Source organism: Puntigrus tetrazona, chromosome 19 (assembly GCF_018831695.1).
Source record: "Puntigrus tetrazona isolate hp1 chromosome 19, ASM1883169v1, whole genome shotgun sequence".
Taxonomy (NCBI): domain Eukaryota; kingdom Metazoa; phylum Chordata; class Actinopteri; order Cypriniformes; family Cyprinidae; genus Puntigrus; species Puntigrus tetrazona.
In genome coordinates, this window is record NC_056717.1 from 874,270 (window position 1) to 899,462 (window position 25,193).

At 36.8% G+C, this 25,193-nt stretch overlaps 1 long non-coding RNA gene across 1 annotated transcript in view; it reads right to left on the reverse strand.

Moving 5' to 3' along the window:
* LOC122324168 overlaps positions 1-20,629 on the reverse strand; it is a 31,610-nt gene extending 10,981 nt beyond the window's left edge. The window contains exons 1-2 of the long non-coding RNA XR_006247109.1: positions 20,588-20,629; positions 15,418-15,639 (exon numbers count right to left, since the gene is read on the reverse strand). This is a non-coding gene — a long non-coding RNA (uncharacterized LOC122324168). The remainder of the gene's footprint in view (positions 1-15,417; positions 15,640-20,587) is intronic.
* Between the last annotated feature and the right edge of the window lie 4,564 nt (positions 20,630-25,193).

Here is a 25,193-nt window from a genome sequence, read left to right on the forward strand (position 1 = left end):
TTCACAGTATTTTTAATCAAATAAATTCAGCCTCAACTTTAAGTCCTCCTTGGAGTGTTCCTATGACTATCCTATGACCATCTTAATTACGACGCCATGTTTGGTCTGTTTATTCAGAAACCAGCTAAATCGTCATTTCTATAATCATTACATAAAACACAAACAAAACTGCTCGCGCCTTTGATTCTTTGACTAACTTTGACACCCCTCCAACTTGGAAAGACAGGCTGAAAAAGCTGTAACTCGCAAATATTCCAACGCAACTTCTTGACTTGAATGAGCCATAAGGATATGTGTATTTTAGTCACGCCAAAATAAAAGTCAAGAAATCAGCTTCCTTTTTGTTGGATGTGCTTCCAAATTTCAATATAAAACATTTGTGCGGGGGTCCAGTATGTTGAATTTTGTTTGATTGCCTGAAATGACTTTCCTCTTTTCCAGTTATGTTGAGCTTTGAACTTGGCTTGAGTCAGCCCCTTATCACCTTAAAGCCAGAGCTGCCATGTGCCTCAGTGTGCAGACAATGCCCTGGAGCGCTGTCCTCAGCCGCCAAGAACAAGATTACTATGCCAACCATTACATTACCCTGACTGCAAAATAAATTAGTGTCCAACCTACAACCGCAAGAAAGTCAGGTACAAAGTTTATTGATAAAGGATTCATATGGAACTACTTTCTGAGAGACAAGCTGGAATCAAAAAAAGACAAAAAAAAATTAATTAATGAAATAAAAACCAGAGGGACCGACTTTGAAAAGAAATGAACAAAGAGATTAAGCGATCTGAAAAATATGAAGATATAGATTCAAATAAGGAAAGCTTGTTTTTTGTTTTGTTTTTTGTCAACGTCCTGGAAGTTAATAGGAAAGAATATCTTTAAAATCCAAGTGGACATGATATTTCTCATTTATGGAGCCCCAAAACAAAATGTGGTGAAAATTAAAAACAAACAAACAAACCAAAAATGCTGTGCTCCCCTTCGAGACATTTTTGCTCACAAAACTTATGAGGTGGGAGTTATTTGTATGGGAGATTATTTTAGTACTTTGTGTGTTTATCAGGGGAATTGTGATTATAATTTTATATTTAACACAATTTTGTGAGCAAATGTAGGATTTGCTTTTGCAAGAAAACACAACATTTCTTGGAGAAACGCAATACATTTGCAAATCATATCATTTTTTCTGTGCATTTCTTAAACACACACAAATACATACATATATATACATACATACATACATACACACATATATATATATATATATATATATATATATATATATATTTATATATAAATACATATATAAATGTATCTATATTTTTTTAACAATGAGTCAATTTGGGAGTTCAATGATAATTCTAGAGTTAACAAAACCCTTGAAAAATAAATACATACACAAATTATATGTATAATATTACTATGCTACTACAATTACTACTAATACAAATAATAATACCTGCCGTTATTATTAAATGTTAGACAAAATGCTTACTAATTTTAAACTAAAACAAAAGTTCACAAGACACTAATACATACTGTACTTGTTCACATCAACAATAATCCTGACACTTCTGTGTACGCTTATATGAATCCCACCAAATCAGTGGGCCGTAATTTCATGTATCAGATGAGCTCATGAAAAATTATGATTAAAAAATAATTTGTTGGATCACGCATCATTTATCGCCAAAAAGTATCCTGGGTGAGTGCAAGCAAAGGGCAACCTCTGCAGATATCAGAGCCACAAAAATGACTCGTATTTTCCCAAAACTGCACAGAAAACAAACAATTACATTCATGACTGCCTTTATTTGCTCCATGAATGAGCAGTGCCAGCCGACAGGAGCAGGCAGATTAATTAACTTGCGCCTCAAAACCTTTATTCTTACAGCACTGTCACATTGACGGATGGCTGATTATAGTCAATGAGATAGCTATCAGTACACAACGGCCAACAAGTCGAAAGAGGTGTCTGAAAACACATATGCAAAAAACATTCCCGATGCTTAAATGAGCGACACGGTACACTAACGGAGGGCCAGATCACGTGACGCTGGAAATGAAGATATGCTCTGAAAGGATGCCTGCTGAAAAGAGATGGAGAAAGGTAGAACATCACGCCGGTTCCAGCTCAAATTGCCTGCTTCTGCCGACTTCTGATGAGATTTCTCATTAGAGGCCTATACAGTGCAGGCTTTGGAAATATTACTGGATTAATTAAAATGATAGGAGTGGGAAGCTTCAGCTGCCAGTGGAGAGAGAGAACCGGGCAGGCGCAATCATTGTTCTGATCAGAGGGCCATTGTCTTCGTGTGAAAGCTGGTGTTGACGATGGCCACGGGCTTGCAAGTGTTTATCTCTAATCCCGGGCCTGTTGCGTGTTTTAGAGGCCCGCCGTTGATTAGGCATTCAGCCTGCTCTCTCTGGAGAGGTTCAAAGGCTTCATTTACGTGCCAGCACTCTGAGCGCTCATCAAAATGTGTTTTCAGACACAACTCCATTCCTGTCTTTCAGGGCTCCGCCATCAGATTTATGAGATTCTGTTGGAAAACTAGTGTGATTGAGCCTGTAATGCCAAAGCCTGGGTGATTCTACTATGTCATGTGCTTGATACCTAAAAATACATTTAAAAGCTGAAATTGTATTGGTAATGCAAATCCCCTGTTAAAATATTCTGAGAAATTATTCAAATGTTGTTGTCAAGGTTCACCCCAAATCCAAAACCAAAAGAATTAAACAATGACTTTCTTCGGTAACTCCAATAACCTGCAGTTTGGAATCATTTAGATTCATTCATGTAGTGTATTTAATTAAAAATTCACAATTCAGTAATAGTATGAAATATTACAATTTAAAATCTGCTTTCCATTATATGTTAAAATGGCATTTATTTCTGTGAATACAAACCTGATTTTTCAGCTTTAATCTTTAGTGTCACTATATATATATATATATATATATATATATATATATATATATATATAGAGATATAAAGATTAATATATAATATAAAAAATTTAAATATAAAGATTAATATCACAATTAATCGCATCCAAAGCTTTTCTTTACACAATATAAGGGTTTATACTATGTGTATATATATATATATATATATATATATATATATATATATATATATATATATATATATATATAAATAATGTGTGTGTGTATATCTTTACTGTGACTTTAGATCAATTTAATGCATCCTTTGTTAATAAAAGTATTTGTTTTAATCATACATGCACCAAACCTTTAATAGTAGTGTATACAGTTAAAGGCAGAGTAAACGATTTTTCAAAAACCTCAAAAAGATGATGGCTGTAGTTCTTCGTGATAGGTGATTGAGCAACAGTGTGTCTACACCAGACACTGTGCCACGCCAGCTAAAGTCTGCCTACACTGGAAGAGATAAAGCGATCATTGAAAATCATTCGAAATTTGTGTCAGAAAGTCATAAATAGAACGTGGCAGCAGTTTTCTGTCAGAGATTTGTGATGCCGCTCGAGTGTAGATAGCATCACTGATTAAAATGACTATTTTGTCGTGCCGCACAAGTTTTGTGTAGACAGTGTAACATTGGCTCTGCTTTGTTTCACAGAACTAATCGTTGCCTGGGTTGCGTAGGCTACGTATGTGTGGGGCGGAGCTATCAAAAAAGGGGCAAGACTTTTGAAGTAGGGGCGTGTTTGTTTTGGTGATTTCAAATATCAACATTGGCTTCCAGATGTATGTATCCCTGCCTTTATCGTGATTTTTAATATTGATTTTAAGTTTCTTGAGCAGCTAGCTAGAGGATTGTGTAAAACTGAAAACTTTCATCTTTGCTTTGTAAATGTACATAAAATACACTGACAGCAATAATTCCTTGTTAGCATTTGCACATGAATTAGCACAATTAATTGTGATCAGATTGCAAAGTGATCTAAAATTGTAGTAAGATTTTCCCATGTAAAAAACAAGTACACTTTCATAATATATTTAATGTGCTCTATTTTCGTGCACCAATTTTGTAGTTAATATACCGTACTAAAAATTAATCTTTAGTAATTCTTAAGATATACTTAAAATCATCAAGTGATTAAGTCATTAAGTCATTAAGTGTACTCAACTGTGCTATTTTGAGACACCATGAATACAAACCAAAATGCACTTTTAACATACAATTTTTTCTTGGGTTTTTTTTATCTAGCTACCACTTGTGGCACACTTAAAACCATTTTTATACAATAGTACACTCAAGTGTAATATAAGCGATAACTAAATACATTTTTTAAATACAAAGGTAATATGTTAAAAGTGCATTTTAGTTTTCATGGTTTCTCAAAATAGCACAGTTAAGTACACTTGGATGGTCTTAAGTTTATCTTAAGAATAATTTTTAGTATATTAAGCACAAAATTAATGCGTGAAAATAGAGCACTTTAAGTACATTATGGAAATGTAATTGGTTTTTTTCCTGGGATAGCACCAGCACTAATACTTCCATTGGGGAATGGAAAAACTATTTTTTGTTCATATTGCAGTGCAAAATAGTGAAGTAGATCTGCAATTTAGTAGTAAAAAAGGGAAAAAAGAAGGGAGAAAAAGGGGATGGCACAGGCAATATATTTGACAGTCTGGTGAGTGTGATGTCATCTCCACTGTGATCCAGCCTCCTCCCGTCCAGCTCCTGTGCAGTTTTAAAAATATCTCTCTGTTGGGCCATTGAGAATTTTTCACTTCTCATTGGGGCGGGACAGTAAACACCTCCCTCCATCTGTTCAATTATATGAGAGATTTAACAGATTATAATAGCATTAACTGTTCTTATCGATTTCCAACATTTGCCACACTCCAAGGAACCAAAGCTCATGGCCAAATGTGAGTCAGAAACATGTCAAATAAAACAAAATAGGAATTTATACATAACACCAATACCTGACAACACCAATACGATGCTTTATAAAGAAACACTAACATAAATTAAATATTACTTGTGCAGGGTGAAAATTAATAATTATCAGACTTGTTGGAATACAACTGTTGGAATCTTTAAAGGTATGCAAAGCAAAGCAAAAATCCCAAGCATACATCACAACTAGGCAATACAGGAAGGCTATGGGCTTCAGAAAAAGACATTGTCCTGTCTGAAGAGGGCATTCTGTGACTCAGCACAGTTTCTCATGAGCCCTGGGGAGTTCTACCTAATCAGATCATACTCTTAGAGAACGAGAGAGAGAGACAGAGAAAGAGAGAGAGAGAGAGAGAGAGAGAGAGAGAGAGAGAGAGAGAGAGAGAGAGAGAGAGAGAGAGAGAGAGAAAGAGAGAGAGGCAGAGAGAGAGAGAGAGAGAGAGAGAGAGAGAGAGAGAGAGAGAAAGAGAGAGAGAAGCAGAGAGAGAGAGAGAGAGAGAGAGAGAGAGAGAGAGAGAGGGAGGAAAAAACAGACTCGCTTACTTTTAAGTCAAGGTCTAAAAAAATCTCTTGCTATGAACCTCTTAGCTCTCAGTAGGAACCTAAATGCAGCACTAAAAGATGGAAACTCAAGTTAAGGGCATCTTGAACTAAGTTCACATCCTGAAAATGAATGCCGGTTTGGGTTCTCTCAAAAGGACAAAAAGTACCTTAAAAAGACATATGACTTGTGCAACGTATTCATGTCATGTAATAATTTTTCAAAAGCAACAAGAATAGTAAGGGCATTTACAGACATTTCAGTTTGGCAGATCACATGTGATATTCTACGTAGTTTCTTCTCATTTTGTTCTAAGCAATGTATATTAGTATTATGTGTAACATTCTCTTTTATTTAGTAATTTAGTTTATTTAGTAATTTTTGCATTATTTTAGTGCTGTATGTGTTAAACTGATGGTGTTTCGTCTTTTTGTGCATGATGCATCATGTTGAATAAATTTTTACTACTTACATTATTAAGGTAATTATCTACCTATAGGAATATGACACTTATCTAAGCATCCATATATAAGGTCTGTCATTATTAGCAATAGTTTTCACATCGCTCAATAGCTAATTACCCTCCTCCAATCCCAATGCGTCCTCCTCTGTCATTCAGGATCCAGCCTTCTGGTTCTTCTTGAATCAAACTAATTCAAACATGTACAAAAATTCTACATTTTAATGCATCTCTCCCTGCTCTCATCCATGCTAAGCTGCATAAATGTGCCGGGAGACATTACCCAGACCAGAACCATACCGCCAATCCAAACCACCTGAGTAAACCATCAGCGCTGTTTTCCAGTGGGGTCTACCGCTAAACCTGCATTTGATACTTGCATTTCCTTAGTCATTGAAAAGTGTGCGTATACAGTCTTGGATGAAAGTCTTGATGGTTTCAAGGTTTTGTACTCAATCACATTCCACATTTTAGGAGATATTAATTCGAATGATGTCCTGATTCTGATATTTGGGAGTTTCTTCCCAGGTAGAAAGTTAAAAGAGCTAAAAGAGATATCTGCTGAGATCTGAGGATCTTTGGTTGAATGGAAAGTCAAGGCCACAAGGCCTGGCACAAAAAACTTCATGGTTGCCAAAGAGTTACCATCCTCATCTTCTCAGTGTCTCAAATAACTGCAGGCTGCTAGGTGTTGAGCTCCATCAGGCACGGTTGCGCCAGCTATAGGACTTTATCACCAGAACACAAGAAGGTCATAAGTGAGCAGTGTCCAGATTAAAAAGCTTGCAGGGCACTGAAGTGAGGCCTTTTGAACTCTGTGGAGGTCAAACCTCTTGAGGGTCAGAGAGCCAATAGTGACTTTCACTTTTGGAGGGGAAGTTAATGACTTTCATCCAGCACACTGAAGCTGAGTTCGGGATGGTTTATGCGCTTGTTGTGAGCATGTAACCATGGCAGAACAGTGATTGCGCCTCTCTCTCCTCACCTGTGCAGGCTTTTCTGCTATGAGCAGAAGACCATCGGCTAGTGCTGTGGCTGATCTGAGGGTTTCAGAGAGAGCATTTCTGCTGGGCCAGGCCGCTCAGACCATTCAGACCTTTGGCATGAAGAGAATCTTCTCTCAATTTGACAACCAGTTTCTCGGATGAGTACATCCAGTCGGTGCTTAACTGTACAAGTTCTTCCAGAGGCAGAACAGTGGTTCCACTGAAACATTTTCAGAGGCTCCTTGGCCATATGGCAACCGCAGCTGCAGACATGCTGCTCAGATTGCTTCATATGAGACCGCTTCAGCACAGGCTTCACTCCCGAGTCCCGAGATGTGCATACCATCACGCTGGTCTGTCACCACACCTTCAGTCCTTGGTCAGAGCTTACTTTTCTATGGCTGGTGTGCCCTTGGAACAAGTGTCCTGACATATTGTTGTCATGGCAGATTCCTCCTCTTCGGAGCAGCGGCGCCACTGTTTTGGCACATTAATTGCCTAGAGCTGTTGGAAGCGCATCTAGCCTTGTGGAACTGCTGCAGGGCAAGCACGTGTTGGTCCGCACAGACAACACTGTGACTGTTTCAAACATCAACTACCAGGGAGATCTACAAGCACGTTGTATGTCTCAGTTAATCCGCAATCTCCTCCTCTGGGTTCAAATCATTGTGTGTTGTCCATATTCTGGGAGAGCTCAATCATGCAGCCGACGTGCTCTCACAACAACTCATGTTCCACAAGAATGGTGAATCCATCCTCAGACTCAGAATTTGGGGAAACCCAGGTAGATCTATTTGCTTCTCATGCCAGTTGTTCTATTCCATGACAAAGGGGCCCCTCGGCAAGGATGCAATGGCACACAGCTGGCCTCGGGGTCTACACCAATATGCTTTTCCCCTAGTGATCCTTCTCACACAGACACAGTGCAAGGTCAGGGAGGACAAGTAACAGATCCTGCTGGTTGCGTCATACTGGCCAATCCGGACCTGGTTCCCTAAACTCATCCTCCTTGTGACAGCCCCTCCTTGGTGACTACCTCTGAGGAAGGACCTCCTTTCTCAGAGGTTAGGCAACATTTGGCACCTGTGTCCGGATCTCTGGAACCTCCACCTCTTCTCTCCCATTCAAGTTTCCTGTGTGGCGAACCATGATCAAGTATCCTGCAACACCCTCGGCAATCAGACTCGGCTAGGTGTTGCAATTTTAATGGCCCTTTGGTTGGGTTTATTTGTTAAATATAATAAATAATTGTGTGTCTGATTGGTCCAAGTGCTACACTATTCACAAGCACTCTACAAATTATTGCAATGGAGAAATTTGATACATTATCAAGAACCAAAAATCTTCAATGGTTACCACTAAATGATCCAATACAAGCAAGGTAGGTTGTTTCTTACTACAAAACAGGAATGTTATAGCATGTAACTGAACATGAAGAGGCAGAGCGGGTGTCTTAGCCCTCCGTTGCTCTTTATTGCAGCTTCATAGCATGCTGCCTTTGAACACAAAGTGACAAATTGTTTTTTCCTGATGTTCTGACATGACAAAGAAAATTCCAAATTGAATAACTTGAGTTGTTTTTCTCTGTGTGAGTCAAAGTGTGTTTGAGCCATGCGAGTGTGCCTCTGTGTGTATGTGTGTGTGTAAAGTGGAAACGCTCACTGTAGGACAGATAGAAAGCCACTGTGAGTAATTGTTTTGCTCAGCCGTGGAGGCACATCCTGGTCCTTTGGAGATAAGCCGGAGTAAATCTCTCTGGATGTCCTGGAAGAGACAGACGCTAGAGGAGAACAAACACCAGGCCACTGCCAAACGCTATTTGAACGCCCTCTTCAAGATGAGCAGGCCTGAAAAGGCCTTCCTTTTATTAATAAGGAGGGAAAGCCCTATTATAATGCTCTCAGCTGAGCTTTTGGCCCGTCATAGAGAAGCGACACATATTCATCAGTGGGGAAAACTGGAGAGAGAGACAAAGCAAGGTGACATACAGATGAAAAATAGAAATAATTAGTGAATCAATGAAAAAGTAGAAGAGAACAAGACAGTAAGGTTTGTTCACAATACTAAATGACACATGAGTCACAAATGATATCACATGAGATATCACATGTTTATTAAGATCCTGCAGTAGGTCAGTGACAAATTTAAAACCTACAGAATTTTATATTATATATCATAAAAGTAAAAAGGCCCATTAACAGAAAAGTTAATTTCTTACTCTGCACAAACACAACCTTTTAATTGTTGGGTCTGTGCAATTTTTTTATGAAAATGAAATGTTTTGGAATATCTTTTATGCTACCAAGGATGCATTTATTTGCTAACAAATATAGTAAAAATAAGGTAATATTGTAAAATATTAATACAGTTTTAAATAACTGTTTAAATGTATTTTTAAATGTAATTTGATCCTGTAATGGCAAAGCTGAATTTTCAGCATCATTACACCTGTCACCTTTATAAATTATTGCAATATGCGTATGTGGTGCTATTTTTTACTTATTTTATTTTTTGTGAAAACCGATGCATATTTTTCAGGATTCCTAATGAACAAGGAATACAAGGTAAAAAAAAAATGATTATGAATTCGACAATATATTATAATTAAAAATAAGACTTACAGTAGTTGATCTGTTAAGAGCTATATCAAATAATTTAATAATGTGTATTAAAGCTTACTAAAGATTAAATATTCCTAAAGAATTCAAGTCTTACCAAATACCAATACCAAACAATCCATGCTTACACTGTAAAAACCCAATTGTTTAAAAACATTGTTTTTTGACGTTTTTATCCAGTAGTGGAAATAGCCCTGAGAGACCCTCTGATAACATCAAGGATATTACAAGTATCCGCCATCTTAAATGAAAAGCCATTGAGAGAGAGAGAGAGAGAGAGAGAGAGAGAGAGAGAGAGAGAGAATGAGAGTTTTGATGTATTATTCTCTCCTAAGCTGTAAGACAGGTAAAGACCTCCTGTTATCAGGTCCAACCCACCTGCTAACAATGGGATGAAAATGTGAGTATATATGCGAGGAGATCAGCACAGAGTGACTGCTCTTCCAAAGCACAGGTCAGACACTGCTCCACCAAGCATGTTACATTTTGACCTGTGAAATCAACACATTAGTCAGCTATTCCTACTGAGCATCTCCATTTTCGAAGGTCAAATTCACATTCCAAGATTTACAGTATAAGCCATTTTAAACTTTCTACTCTGTAATGTTGAAAGATTAATATGTTTCCTACACAAAAGTTTTCTTTTATATCATGCCATAAGAGAAAACTGATCACCCTAATGTAATGGGAGTTGGTCTGAATCTCATCTCCGATACATTCCTGTATATTTGGAAATAATTAGGGTACCGCCCTGAAGGGGCCACACAAAGTGTTGTTAAACTCCACCTGACCTTTACTATATCGCTGATAAAGGGAGCTGGAACAGGGCAAATACAAACAGAGTGGACAGACTCTCCATTTCCTGTAACCCTTATTCATGCTGTAACCCTTATTCATGCCAGTGAATTTATTTGCTGCTCTGCATGGGCTGCCTGCAAGACAAAGGGCATCTGCCAACAGTCCTCTGTAACCTGACTAAAAAAAACACCTTGGACTTTGAGGTCATAACATAGACACAAGGCAATCAGGCACAACTATATACCACTGTAGCAGTTGAACCAATTAGACACTCACCCATTTGTTACATTTAACAATTAATCTTTAAGACCCCTTTCACCCAAACACTAAAAGTTACACTAAAAGTGTAACTGAGGATCTGGGAACCCTTGCCCTGAAATGCAGCTAACATCTCATAAAGGCAGAACAGGCCTCTGGATCCATGGCAACCAACTGATGTCTATGATATGTGCTAGTTAATATCACCTCAATTGTGCAGTGTTTGGTGTCGATCAATTAGTTTGAAAGTGTAAATTATATGTTGATACCTCTGCAACATATCAGTGTTCTAATAATATTTACTAATTTGTATATCAACCTCAAATCCAGTGCATATGCAAATCACCATGCTTAGAGACAAAGGGCCATAAAACGGTCCCTCCAAAAGTTCAAGACATCACTGGCTTTTAAACACCCATTAGGGGTGACCTCCACATAGTTCAAAAAACCTCGCACCCGCATCAATCTTCTTTTTTTCTGATCTCTTCCAAGTCTCACTGCTTCTCATCTTCTGAAACTGGCACCCTCACCCCTGGTAGGCCAAAGGACAGCCCCAGCTGCTGTTCTGTTGGACACTGAGAACATGAGAATTTGAGCACCTCTGCAACCCTTAAGTTTTTGTGCCAGGCATTGCGGCCTTGACTTTCCATTCAACCAAAGGTCCTTGGATATCAGTAGATTTCTCTCTCTTAGCTCTGTTCACCTTCTACCTGGGAAGAAACTCAAAATCATCAGAGTCAGGACATCTTTGGAATTCATCACTCTTCAATGCTAGAAGAACGTGATTGCAAAACCATTGCAAAACCGTCAAGACTTTCATTTGAGACTGCATCACCAACGAGGCAATGTAAGTATCCTACATTTAACTAAACCAAACCGAAGAAAAGCTTCATTCTCTGATTTTCCTAAAGGTTTACAATCAAGCCTTCTTGACACTTTCCCTATGTATGAGTGTATTAATGCTTGTGTGTTGCCGTTTAGTTAATAAAACCTTTGTGCTCCTTTATGATTTCAACCCTTGCTACATGCTCTAATGTATTGATACTGTAAGAAGGTATTTTCTGTGGCCATGAAAACATCCTTTCTTAGAGTTTATATGAACTTACGATGAATGCTCGCTGAACAGATTCATTGATGGCAATGTATTTCTGCTGCAGTTACTACTATTACTACTATTAATCATAATTAATTTATATACAATTCCCCTAATGAGCTGATTTGCTACACTACTGCTCATGTGTATGCTAATAAGAGATGTTTAAAAGAAATAAAACTTTCTTTATTTGGCAGACACTTTCATCCAAAGCGCCTTAGAGGGAAGCAACAAACACTTCATCATAAGATGGCAATAAACACAATCAGTGCCCGTTCTACAAGTTCTCAGTCAAACCAATAAAACCTAGAACAGGAAGATTTGAATACAACTGTATGCATTGCACAAAAGCAAATAAGTAAGATATTAAATTATCTCAGGTTTCAAAATCAATAACAAGGTTGAATAACAAGAAAAAAGAAATAAATGCTTCTTGAGCAGCATATTATAGTGATTTCTGAAGGATCACGTGACACTATAGACTGGCACAGTGGAGTAATGAAAATTCAGCTTTGCCATCACAGGAATTAATTAGGTTTTAAAATATAACAGAGAACCAGGGCAAAAGTAACGTGGGACGAAAGTAACAAAGCAATTTACTCAGAGCCCTTACTATATTTGCATTCCAAGCTATGACAGCACATTCAGCACGCAACCCTTAACGGAGCTGCCGGATTTCACACGATTTCATTCTTGTTTCCCACAGTTACATCAGAAAACATGTTTTCCAGCACTGTAGGCAAATTACTGAAGCGCTAAGTGTTTCTCATTTCATGTGTCATAGTGTAATGATTAATCAACATGTTATTTAGTGCTGTAACGCATCCTGAAGTTTGCCTTGTCAGCTTTTCAGTATATAAAAGTTTTATATCAGGAGGTCCTGTGGGGACGAAAGTAAGACTTGTTACTTTTGTTCGCTGCCAGTGTATTGTTTATAGCCTATTGTTGAAATAAAGTTTTATAAAATGGATTGACGTTGCAAATAAAAATATATATTCCATACAATTTAAGTTTAAAACATTTTTTAAAACATGTGATACATTTTGAAATGACATTTTAAAAATGACATTTAAAATGTAATTGATTTGTTTTGCAAAGATAAATAACAAAATATGTTTGCTGTTACATATCAGCAGTCCAATGTATTTAATTTACTATGAGCAATTAAAAATATCGAGCTTGTATTGTTGTTGCTTTTGACCCACCTATTTGTTACTTTCGTCCCTATTGATGGGGTTGAAATTAGCAATGTATAACTTACATCCAAAGTGAAATTATACTGACCTCGTTCTACATCTGTACAAAATACTACCAGAAATAAATGATCACTGTCCAAAACATTATCTTTTTAAATATTTTCTGAAAGTTTTTCGGAAAAATATTACTTTTGCCCTGCTCTCCATAATTACAATAGGATCAAAAAAATATATATTTTAAATCAGAATACTAAAATAATATTATTTTTGATCAATAAATGTAGCCTTAGTAAGAAAATGTAATATTACCGATAGCATATTTACACTCTGAATATACATGTGACCGGCATCTACTGCAGAGATAAACGCCAGTCTTATTTTATGCAAAACAAGGTGCTCCAACTTAGCCAGGCATGTTAATCCAAGCCCACTTTCTTTCTTTTTTTTTTTTTAAATTAGCCATGTCATAAACCGAACATTACATTTTATGACTTGCCATCATCTTTGGGGGTCTGCTCATGAGATCCGCCATGCATATCAAATTTAAACAAGCCTTTACCAACTTGATCTGCATACAGATTTACCGTAAGATGCCAAACAGAGCCTTCGGTTATTTTTAGACCAACAAAAAACCTGTACTTTGTTTTTTTTTTAATGCAGGAAGACAAATGAGGACGAACTTGGCAGCATAAGCCGAGGCCAGACTGACAAAAGAGCCTCATCTCTGAATGACTGAATGATCAGCCCTTTTTTGGCAGCGAGTCTTTCATCCACAATATGAAAACCTAATCAGCTGGCCTGATTGCTGCAAGTGCCCTTTTGTGAAGTCTTTAATCCAGCGACTGTTTTAAGAAGTGCATAATTGATATTCTGTCCAGAATGGTCGTAATTTACAGCTGTGTGGATAATGAGCAGTCATCTGGCCTCTGCTGGTGGTACGCGTGCCACCATCTTAACCCGTGATGTGATGAACCCTTGATTGATACAGCACAAAGCGCACTATTTTGACAAAACAGTTGCGAGGGAGAGACTAACAGGTTTCTTTATTTAACTCCCATCCTCATTTCCTCTGGCCCTAATTAAATAATCAGACGGACTGAGTGTTTGTTAATGATGTCATTGTCATGCTAATTGGGTGTTCCTTGTTACTCCATATAAACTGAATTTATGAAGAGCTGTGTGTCTTCTAGTTTCCAGCAGATTCCAGCTTCATCTTGTTTTTAACGATGAGAGGCTGGCGTGTAATATTATGTGCTATTATGTATCTTCAAACATTCTATGCGTTTTAACTTTTTTATTATTTCAAGTGCCCCTATGATGAACTCTTGATACGGCGTGTAACACAGCTCTAGGTGAAAGAAAACATCCTGCTAAGTTTTTAATCTGAAAGAGCACTGTACATAAGGAAGAAAGAATCGACTCTGAATCACTGAAGCAAGTAATTTTTAAAAATGAGTCCCAAACCTATTCATGTCAAAATGAAATATTAGCATATCGCAGCCCACTTGTTGCTCTTTTCGCATTTGTCTGACTGAAAATGCAAATTAATTTTTTGCCACCAGGTGCCGCTTTTGTAGCATTGAAATCTAACAAACGCTGCTTTAAATGAACTCAACCAAGCACAGGAGGGGTTTAGAAACAAGAATAGTTGCATGAATGGTTTGGGAGTCCTTAAACAAATAAATATTATTTGAAAATGAACGTGTTTCTTGTTTGAGACTCACAAAACCAAAATGCAAACCTTTCATAACCCATAATAGAGACACTTTAAAACGTTGTCAAGCCAACCTTCAATACGTTTCTGAATTTCAGTTCACTGTAATCCAACTTCCCTAAAATCTAATATTAAAATCACTATATTAATGCACAAATCATTTGTGCCAGGCATAGATGTTAATACATGCAGAGGATTAACCATACCACACGCCGGCAACATATTACAAAATGTTACAGGTGAATCATTAAATGATTCATAGGTAGAATAAACAAAAAATTTAATAAAAATAATTCTGCTCAGTCAAAAATGAAAATATATTTTTCTAATACTTCTTACAACTGACAAACAACTAGGTGGGTCCAAGTCCGAATTGGTGCAGATTGTGTAATTTGAAATATTACTAACTATATCTCATCTCCAAGAGTTGTGAAAAGACTCTAGCCAAAAAAAGTCATAATACAATATGGTGGCACCCACATGTATCACTACTGTGAACTATAAATCTGTAACTTGCTTCAGTGTACATAGGTAAAGGTTAATGCTTTGATTTTATGGCTTTAAATAATGTTATTGTGTTCCATAACAATTTATAGATCCCGGTCATCTCATCAGCAAAATTCCAAATGGCATTTGAATGGACTTTTAAAGGTAAAACCAAAATAAAGTCAAAAACCTCTTTCACTCTGGAAGTTTCAAAGAGGCAATCAAAAAAAAAAAAAAAAAGATTCACTCTTCGAAGCAGAAAAGAGAGCTGGGGGTGTTAATTTCATGGGGTAAGTCTTAAATTGAGCTCCATAATTTTCTCCCTGAGTAGATTACAGAAAGGTCTCACTATCCTCAGGTAAGACAGACTAACCTTCCCCTTCCCCGTCGCTGAGAGTGGACCCATCCAGCCCGAGGACGATACCAATCACATCAGCGGAACGCTTTGAAAAATTGGCTCAGTTACAGCAGAGCTTGTTGACTGCTTTCAGCTGGGAGCACATACTGGAGATGAGCCATCCGTTCCCCACGGGCCAGACACCAGTTTTGACAAGCTGGGCTTCTCAGATCCCCAAATAAAACTCTGAGATGATATCTGTAAAAAAGGTCAGGAAAGAAACAGCACTGAATGTAAAGTTGGCAATCATATACATTCAGTTTGACCAAAGTTTTTTTCAAAACAACAGTACATTTTACAAGGCATACTTGTTGAAGAGAAACAGAAGAAAGAGCCTGTCTTTGAAAGTCAACGTCTTGGCTGAGAGTTAGGAAAAGGCTGAAAACTTAGCGCTCAAAGCCCTTCCAGGAAGGTGCTAACTGATAGGCCTGCTAAGCTAACACTTTGTCATTCTTGGCATGCTAATAAATTAGCAAGCTAATCTAACATATTCAGTGAATCTGAGTTACTTACTGTTATATCAAAATATCAAAAGGAAATGATAACCTTTTAGATTATTTTCTATTCTAATTTCTATATTCAAAGGTTATGTTATTTAGATTATTCACATTGAAGACTACTGTTTATTTAAGACTGTATTTACTGGACGTTTGGCGCTATGAGTAAAATCACATATTTCCAAGGATGTCTGCAGCAACAAAACGGCAGAAATGGAAATTATAAGATATCTTACTCCAGCGCTGTATCCCAATTTGCATATTATACACCCTAAAAAGTATTCAAAATTAGAGTTAGTGCATCCCAAATTTGTTGAAATGAGTATGGAAATTTCCCAGTGGAAACTGACAGTGCAGAATCATGCAGACCCTAACGGCTAATATTCCCCACAACCCATCGTAACTTGGATTGAGCTGAGAACTGCAAAGGCGAAAAAAAGACAAAAGCAGATGTTCAAGACTGATGCTTAAGTATAGAGGCTTAAATAACGCAAAAAAATCATCTTGTTGAAAAAATCTTTATGTAATAATAATAATAATGCTTAAAAGTAATAAATTCATGTTGCCGATTACGTTTTCCTCTCTACTTTTTATTTCCTGAACGCTTGTTTTTTGGGTTGATGGTTTATAAAAACGTAGTCCCTGGGTTTTTCAGCTTATTTACTATAGACCATTCTAGGGTCTAAATGTATTCTAATAGACCAAACCACGCAGTCAAAGCGTGATCTGTAAATGTGCTTGTGTTGTAGTCTAATCCATCATGTAGTGTTTTCCTGTTTTTGTTTGGTTTTTGCTCGATAATGTCGATAATTTACTCGATAATGTCAAATCACATATATTTTTAACAGCAATTATGATATTACTGTGGTAGTATGTCCAAAAACTTGCTACATACTCATAATGATGCACCCCAGGGCATAATATAAGTAGGCAAATTGGGACAGAGCACAGTTATTAGATGTCATATGCTTTATTTCTATGCTTCTGGTAGCATTTCTACATTGTTTACAAAGTAAAGAACCTTGGTTGCCAAACAAACAAAAACTTACATATACATATGTATATATATATATATATATATATATATATATATATATATATATATATATATATATATACACACACACACCATTTCTGACAAAAACAAGAGTTAGTAACGACTACCCAAATGGCAAGTAGGAGTTCACTGTGCACCTGAAGGCAACATTACAGCACACAAGCATCACTTACACAAACATACAAATCACACTGCGTCTACCTAGAGAAAAGCAGGGACAATTTTTGCAGTCTGCAAGTTCCTCAAGGGTTATAATTTCTAATTAAATTTTTTCATCTAAACCTCATTTGAAAAGGTAGAGCTGAGGTCCCTGCATTATAATTGAATCTGAAATTGCCAACAACACAGTTAGGCTTACTTCCCCTAAAAAAACGATGGCATCGTTTGTTTCACGTCCATTAGCACAAATGCACTTTTTTCCCCCCCTCTCTCCTTTATTTCATTTTATTTTATTTTATTAATTTCTCATGTTCGTTTTCAGCATCCTAATTAATTTGATTTTGTTTTCTCCCACTACAGAGGACCCTGGAAATTAATGATGTGGAACCACAATGTTGTTGAGACGCTGATGGGCCTCGTCTTCATGTTGTGAAATTTCTGTCATTAGACAAAGCGCCTGGTGACTGGAAAGTTTGTGCTGCTGGTGTCGGGGTCTGTGCCCGGGGGTTACGTTCTGTCTGCATAATTGATTAGACCACCAGAGGGCCGCCGGAGTGATAATGATAGCAACAAAACCTTTTATTTGCATTTTTATGATTTTATTCTACCAGAAGTATCTTCTGAACATTGGCATGGAAACGTGCACTTAGAATAAATATGCATAATGTCAGTGACATTGAAAAAGTGAAGATTTAAGCAAGAAGATCTTTGTCATTTAGAAGCCGGCATAAGACAATGTGTGTTTAACGAGATTGATTAGATAAAGTGAAGGGGGTATATAGGGAATGAAAGACAAAGAGATACAAAAAAGAGGAAAGAGGAGAAGAAAAGAGACACAGTGAGCTCTACAATACTCCATCGCACTCTGGAAATGAGTCTATGAGTGTGCGTCATATATTTGCACTTTAATAAGTTGTTACTCTGTGGGACCGTATAGAGCATTTGCAAGTTAATAAGCAGCTCTACGGTCTTTTCACAGTCCAATCTCTTGGCCTTTATTCCAGACACAAGAACAGGGGGATACAGGGAGATTTCCTCACCTCATAATGCGCTTCACTTGTTTTATTTGACATGACATCCGTTCGAATCAGGTCTGTCACAATTCAATTCCCCCACTTATATTTATGCATTTGGCTCCGTAACTTCACACCAGCACAATATCTGCGTGCTTAATCAACATCTCGGATTTATTACATAATCTGCCAGGAAGTCTTCCCATTCTGCTGATTCGTTTTGGGGACAGTTGCGGGTGAAGTTTGGATATAAGAAGTTTGTGCCTTTGCATATTCTTAAAGAGACAGTCCACAAAAATGTCACTCCAAACCCATATGCATTTCTTTTTCTATGTGGGGTTAATTTTCTAAAGGGGTTCATTCTGAACGATGCTAGAAACCAAACTGCTTCACATTGCATTAGCTGTGCAGACAATGGAAGTCAATGGTAACTGTAGCTGCTTGGTTACCAACAGTTTTTACATTTTAATTTTTCATCTTTTAACAGAATTATATATTTTTGGTGTACTATTCCTCTAATGATAGCTGCTCAATTTTGGGAGTTTACATTTTTTTCTGTAAAGCATGGATGGACAAATTGGATGATGCAGGTTTTGTACAGATGTAGTAGTCTTGTCCAAAAGTACACAGAAAATGCAATTAATAAAGATTTGATGACATCTCTTCCAGGATAGTAAAAAAAGAGTGATATAACTCTCCTGATATCATAATTAGAGGGTAAAAAACTTTACTAAGTAGTTTGGCATAGTCTTATTACTACTTTAAAAAGATCTGCACTGTTTACTAATATATTTGAAAGAAAAGAAAAGAAAAGAAAGGTTGCCCACCAAATCAAATCCATTCAGCTTAGCTCAGGACAGGTTGTAAAATATTTTAACTAATAATTCATATAATTATTTTACATTTATTTGAGAAACAGACACACACACATAAGTAAAATGAAAAAAAAAAAAAAATCGAATGAATCTACAAGTACCATCTAGATCACTTTTGCTCTGTAATAAACTCCCTCCAAACATCAATCAATCCATGAATCATTCTGCTCTGACACACAGCACATCAAGAGATCAAATTATCTGGTGTGTGATAAAGTCAAACGTACAGGTGTTTATGACTGCCTTTCTCTCTCTCTCTCTTAAACACACACAGACAAACTCACTCCAGCAGGAAAACGGACCACTTGGGTCCCAGTTCCCAGCTCTAATAGCCAGCGATGACGGATGGGCGTCATTTAACTGGATGTATCAGCGTGCTGCCTGCATGGCCCAGCTGTGAGACACTAAACCAATTAGAGGGGGGTAATTAATCTGGGCCAGGGAGCACCCCTGCCACTGCAGAGTCATACACACAGAAAGGACCCACAGGAAAACTCAATGCGAGGTCTCCCGTGGGATCTCTCCACTTATTAAATCACATCTGAACACATATTGTAGGGTTAAGCAGACAGAAAGGGAAAGGGAACTAAATAAAAGCAGGTGCAACAGTAGCTCCGTTTTCAAATGTGTATGGAAATCAGCAATATATGACCTTATTCATTACATAAACAGAGGCTTTTTATATAATAAATAAATGTAATAATACATATTCTGCAAGTAATGTGTGTGCGTGTTAAATATACAAATTATATAAAATATAATAACGTCGTAATACAACAGTTAATTGCAAATTATTGCTTTTTTGAGTTCTTGAAACACATTCTTCGAGTGCCAATCAGCATTGCTACGAGGGCATAAATAGTCACATTTACAGCTGAGGCGATTGGATCAAAACAACCTGCATACTTTTGAAAAGCTCTAATGCACCAGCTTCCTTGACATTTGATAACATTCTTTTTTTTTTTTCCCGTCGGAGAACTTTATTTCCCAGTAGTTAAAAAAGCTAGTCAAAAAAATGTCTTCCTCGAGATATAAAAAATAAATAAATAAATAAAAAATACTTCTTATTTAAAGTTCGAGAGTCAACTTTTCTCCCTGAAGTGCGTGACAAGCTGGCATTTAGTATTAATAGGCCAACTAACGTACATCGTGCATCACGCAAAGATAAATGGCAAAGGATGAACGCTGCTAAAGGAGCAGGCAGTGTAATGCCATTAGTGTTGGAGAGACATGGGCAGGGATCAGACGCGTGGCGTGAGTTGTGGCACCGCTCGTCTTCTCCACCGGGTGCATTTGTCACATGTACCACTCCGCAGCACAGTGGATTAGATGTTTGCCTTGGATCATTAAGTTTAGCTCAAATCCTGACAGGACAGACAAGCGTTTCATCCTTGTCAAACCACGCTGATGCTGTAGAGAGTGAGAAAGGCGGGGGGTGGGGAAGGTAGTGATTCAGGCGGAGAGGCAGTGAAAAAGACAGAGATAGGGCTAGAAGAGACCAACGAGTTCTACGATACCCGATGAAAGCCAGCAATTAGCATTTACTTTTCAGCTCAACGGCAGCTGCTTGGCTGGAGCAGGATCCCCGGTTGAAGCTTATGGGCGTTCAGTTCTGCTGCCAGGTTGGTTTGAGACGGCCACCGTGAATGCCATGCGATTCATTTCTGTGGAGCGGAAGAAAAATACAACACTGATTGGTTAAATGGCACCACGAGAAATAAACGCAGCCATAAAGCTTTAGCCACATTTATGAACATAAATGTAAAGGGTTAGTTGAATCGAATTTAAATTAGCCTGCGGTTTACCCTGGAGGTGTCCTAGGTTTATAAGACTTCCTTCTTTCAGACAAATTCGATCTGAGTTTTATTAAAAATCCTGGTTATTCCAAGCGTAATCGTTGCAGCGGGTGCGTGTTTCTGTTCAACAGTCCAAAACAAGTCAAGTGAAACCGTGCACATTCATAATAAAATGTGTCTCACATGGCATGAAAAAAGGCATCCTGTAGTGAATCGACGCCTTTTTGTAAGAAAAAAGTCTATATTTTAAATGTAATAAACACTTTTCTGTAATTTTTGCTGACTGTCCTAAACCGTTCCTGTTCCTAGTTCCACAAGTTTGTTTACAGGAGCAAAGGAAGCAAAGTTTCCTTACTTTACCAAAGGAAAACCAGTCTCCTCTTCACTCGCACGAAATTCTCCTACATTTTTCTTTACAAATCCTCAGTTTGTTTTTCTAATTCATGGCCGGCATTTTCTTTTGTTCATCACTAATCCACATTTAGATGAATTGGGAGAGAAGTGTATCTGACAATTTAAATATTAGATATGTTTCTTATAAAAAAAAATGTACTGATTCGCTACAGGAGGCCTTTATTCACACCCTGGAGCCATGTGAGGCATGTTTTATTATTGATGCACACGCTTTGTTTGACTTATTGAACTTGGACTTGTTGAACAAAAACAACCAACAACTGCAATTATAATGCTTAGAATACTCAGGACAATTTTTAATAATTTCAACTGGATTCCTCTGAAAAAATTAAATTTTTGGGTGAACTAACACTTTAAGGGCGTTAGCTAACAAATCAATCAATCTATAAGTACATGTGTGCACATTATTGCTGCTATTGTTTTCCTCAACTATTACACATCATTTTAAAAAACATATATTAAGCCGTAATTAAAATAAAAACAAAATTACTACTAATACTTAAAATAAAGCTATTTAGATATTTAAAAACAATACAAAAGCATATGCAAAACTCCTAAAACTTAAACTAAAATTTTATATTAAGTGTATATATACATAATAAAAATAACAACAATAATAGGACAGTTAAAAATATTATTATGAAAGTATATATATATATATATATATATATATATATATATATATATATATATATATATATATATATATATATAAAAATAATACTTAAATAACAGGGTTGCATCTGTAAATTTTTCTATAAAAATGCTAAATTAATTTAAATGTATATTAGGGGTGTGGCATAATCATACCGGTGTAAACATCTTCATGAATAATCATACTGCTATATTAATGCTATATTAATGATAAACGGCTTGATGACATATTTATTTGGATGCACAGAATGTTTTGGCTGAAAATAGCAAAAAGACAGAATAAATTGTACCTAACAATGACATGACGCGTTTAAACAGAGGCACTGCACAACGTTACGCTTTCTAACGCACGCGTGAACTGCCTTTGTCCAAACATCTCTGCACGAGTTCAAAGTCCAAACCGCGACAGAAATCGGCGCTTGTCAGTTGCTCAGTAACATTTTTATATATTTTTACAAGGCATGCGACAACGTGAAACGTGCATCTTACCAAATTACTAATGAGAATAATTTTTAAATCTGCCGGTGTCCACAAAAAGCAGCAGCGAGGACTTCCTGCGGGGTTCCGTCAAAATAAAAGCTCCATCAACATTTATTAATTACTGTTGTTTTGTTAAATAACATTTAAAAAAGTAAGACAATAATGATAATAACAACAACAACACTGGTAATACATTTATTATAACGAGGATCTATAATATTTTAGAAATAAAAAAATATTATAATAAAATATATTATAATCTAAATTAATAAAATAATTAAATAATTCACATGTTTTTTTGTTGTTTGAGTGTGTATCGTCATATCATTATCTCAAATATTTTTGCAATATCGTAATATAATTTTGAGGCTATATAAACCACTCCTAATGTATATGCTTTCATTTACATCGCAATGGATAAAGCCTTTTTTTTTTCTTTTGCAGTCAGATGGTGTAGTTACTGCATCCACCTCCAGGGACTAACCAGCCAATGCTGAGTGGAAACTCTAAATGGGGATATACATTCAGAGAAGTTTTGTGTTTCCAACTCTGCAGAGAAGAGGATCATGGGACGTGAGAGCTGGGGCATCAGTGGCAATTAATGCAAGTGGAATCTCAGACAAGGAGGCTAATGAGTTTTAATATACATGCAGGTGAGGAAAAGGGGAGGCACTGAAGCCCTTAATGAACCCATGACAGCCTAATTAGCTACAATTTACAATTCCCGGATTCTAATCAGAGGCACTGAAATGCTGCCACAGATCTTTGTATGAATGAGTCTTTTTAAACGCTCCAATCTGTTGCATGGTATTTGATTGATAATTGCTGTTTTTTCCTTTTTCCTTTCCATTACTCTGGCTCTGCTTCAGAGGCAAGTGCCCAGATCGGACTGTGGAATAATGGAAGATGTCTAGCTATTTATAAATCAACTCTGAATTTGTTCTTTTACATTTTGGTATGAGTAATGCAGCGCAGCTATCATTGTTTTGAGAGCAGGTAAGCTGACAGGTGATCATTAAACTGACGATGACATGTAGATACGATTAAACTCTAGCCTGAGCACACGTAGTGCTTGAAAGTTGAGTTTCACGCATTTAAAGACCCATGAGATGGCTCAGTGAGCTCACTTGTTTCAGTACTGATGTATTTCCAAATAAAACAGGATGCCGGGGGGAATGTAATAAAGACCGCCTCTTTATTTATTTTTTAATAGCCAATTGGTTTTAGTTTATTTCACGGCTGTGAGTTGTGCAAATTGATATTGCTAAAATTTGCATACACTAGTATATGAATCAATAATATTATTGTTCATTTTTAACGAAAAGAAAAAAAAAATAAATAAATAAATAAATAAATATATATATATATATATATATATATATATATATATATATATATATATATATATATATATATATTAAATTGCTGACATATAGATTACAGACGTGGACTCCAAAACTCATATTTTGATATTATGCAGCTGTATATGTATGAAATATGGGAGACTGAGATGGTCAAATAAAAGAATTAACATTATTCATGCATTCTAGTGTTCAGGGGTTTTGTATTGACTGAAGAGTCAAAGAGCAAACCAGAGCGTCAGCAGCTATAGGGGAAAGAATAGGCTACCCAAAGTATGAAATAAACATTGACTTTGACCAGCAGTGCTCAACAGAACACTCAAACCCACTCACATGTCTGCTGTCTGGAACATTCATTACACAAACTTTATATATAATCCTCCCTATTCTGTAGAATAGGTCGCACTGCTTCCAGTTTAGTTTGTAAAGTATGTGCTTTGTTAACTGTGGAGCTGTTTTACTCAAGATGCCTTAAAATTAGATATCATAGACATACATACAATGTCCATCGCATATAGATTTACCTCCAAGTAAGGCTTATTAAAATAATTAATCGACTGACTGTCAATTATTTTACTGATTTATCAGGCTTAGATCGATTACACTTTTTTTGCTCCAATACTGTACTGTATTGTATACTCATACAGAGTTGCTTTATAGCAGACAATCATGCAATTTTAACCGAACGCAACACCGGCGCTGTTTTGTAAGAGTCAGTTAAAGCGTCAGGTCAAGTTTCAAGTAATCGCTTTATTTGTTTTATACCAATGTTATCTGTAAGATATAAATATGTTTGAATAAATAAATGTATGTAAACACATTGGGCGTACTGTATCATTTTGTGCCTCAGATACAGATGATGTGCGGCGCATTGCACAGCTGGGGAAACTTGTTGAATTGTATTAACTGGGTTTCTAGCTTTATTAACGGCATTCATTCTCGCAAATTTTTTGTGATGCAATGCTCTTTTATACTGCATTTTGTTATTAAGAAGAATTGGATTATTTCATGGACTGTAGGATGCCATTCTGAAGGCCTAAGTGGGAAATGCACGGCCCGCCACTGTGACATCTAATGATGAAACAACAAAAGATTGTAGCAGGTTTTTATATAGGCCTACTTGCCGTGTATAGCTAATAACGTTTCCATACACATATTGTATCCTTAAAATATACACAGTACTGCTATTGCATAAAACAGAGCCATAACCGCAAGCTATGTCCATTATACATTTATACATGAATGGAGAGTCCCATTTCATCTTATGTCTACTTATCAATGCATAGAACGAAGCTACATCCCCGACTTGTTCTCGCGTGTTTCGAGATTCAGTTTGTCTGTTGAACAAAAAACAAGCAGGCCTGTTAACCGCTGAAGCATACTGTTAGCTGATTGGCTCGAAATGATGCTGCATCATTTAAACGTCTGCTCTAGTTCATACTATAT